Source organism: Myotis lucifugus, unplaced genomic scaffold (genome assembly GCF_000147115.1).
Source record: "Myotis lucifugus unplaced genomic scaffold, Myoluc2.0 scaffold_168, whole genome shotgun sequence".
In the NCBI taxonomy this organism is placed as follows: Eukaryota; Metazoa; Chordata; class Mammalia; order Chiroptera; family Vespertilionidae; genus Myotis; species Myotis lucifugus.
Genome location: NW_005871216.1, coordinates 1820338 through 1821698, shown reverse-complemented (window position 1 = coordinate 1821698; position 1361 = coordinate 1820338). Strand labels below are relative to the sequence as shown.

The 1361-nt window shown below is 67.2% G+C and overlaps 1 long non-coding RNA gene across 4 annotated transcripts in view; it reads right to left on the bottom strand.

The window, feature by feature from the left end:
* The window catches only part of LOC102437909, a 140982-nt gene extending 139999 nt beyond the window's left edge, over nt 1-983 (bottom strand). For all 4 annotated transcript variants that reach the window (XR_002831040.1, XR_002831039.1, XR_002831038.1 and 1 more), the window contains exon 1: nt 547-983. This is a non-coding gene — a long non-coding RNA (uncharacterized LOC102437909). The remainder of the gene's footprint in view (nt 1-546) is intronic.
* Between the last annotated feature and the right edge of the window lie 378 nt (nt 984-1361).

Genomic DNA, 1361 nt, shown 5'->3' with positions numbered 1-1361 from the left:
TTGTTAACTTTGTCCTGTGAGCAAAATTCCTTGCGGTCTCAATGCTGGGGTCCGGCCCTAAACTTTAAGCCACTTTCATCCCCCCCGAGCGGGGGACCTAAACAAGGGCCACCTTAAGGGCGGCGCCCCCGCCCCCCGGAAGTGCGGGGGGGGGCAGGACTCCGGCGCTCGGCCTCCCCGCCCCGCGCGGCGGCCAAGTGCCCACAGATGGCAGCGAGCCCCGCGAAGTTGGGAGATACCACACGTCCCGCACCCTCGGTCCCAGACATCTGGCCGGGTCCCCGCAGCCTCCACATTCCCGCCCCGAGCCCCCAACTGGAGCCCGCCTCCGTCCGAGGCTGCGAGCGCCCGCGCGTCTGCCCGGTTCGCGGTGGAAGCGGTCACTAGACAGTCAAACCCCAAGACGTCAGCCCACAATGCACCGGGCGGGCCGGGAAAGACGCGCCGGGGAGGGGAAGGCGGGGAGTGGGACGCGAGCCGCGCAGGAGGGGGGCGGGGGGTGAGGAGAAAGAAGGGCCCAACTGTAGGAGGGCAGCAGAGCATTACCTCATCCCGTGAGCCTCCGCGGGTCCGGAGAAGAATCTTCTAGGGTGGGGTCTCCATGGCGACGGGCGGGCCCGCCCCCTTGAGAGCGACGCGAGCCAATGCGAAGGCCTTGGGGTGACATCATGGGCTATTTTTAGGGGTTGACTGGTAGCAGATAAGTGTTGAGCTCGGGCTGGATAAGGACTCAGAGTTGCACTGAGTGTGGCGGTCGCTGCGAGGCGCGAGTGGAGGTGCTGGGACTCCGGGAGACAGGCAGACACTGTCAGGCCGGCACCAGTCCGAACTGCAGATCTTATTTCCTTTTCCAGTTTCTCTCCAACTGCCCAGAGCTAGCGCCTGTGGCTCCTGGGTTGGTGTTTTGGGGAGCGCCCGAAGAGCCCCTTCTCCAACCGCCCCCTGGAGGAGCGTCCCGCTGCCCGGGCGCCGCTGACAGCGCGGAGAGCGGCGACTGTCGCCCGGAGAAGTCCGGCGAGCCGCTGCCGCGGCAAAGAACTTTCCTGGCCCGGAGGGCGGGGACCCGCGGCCCTGGGTCCCGGAGCGAACTTTTGCAAAGCTTTTTCTCCACCCGCAGCTGCGGCGGCGACCAAAGGAAAGCAGACGGCGGCGAGAAGCGCGCGGAGGGACAAGCGCTCAGCTACGTTCGCACCGGTTGCTGAACTTGGGGGAGCGCGAGCGCGGTTGCCGGGGCGCCCTCCTCCCTCTCGCCGCGGAGAAGGGGACAGGCCGTCGGGAGTCCAGGGCGTCGGAAAACTTGGCCGTCGGCCCGGCCATTTTGCGGAGTCCGTCTCCTAGGGCTGCCCTCGGAAGACCCGCTT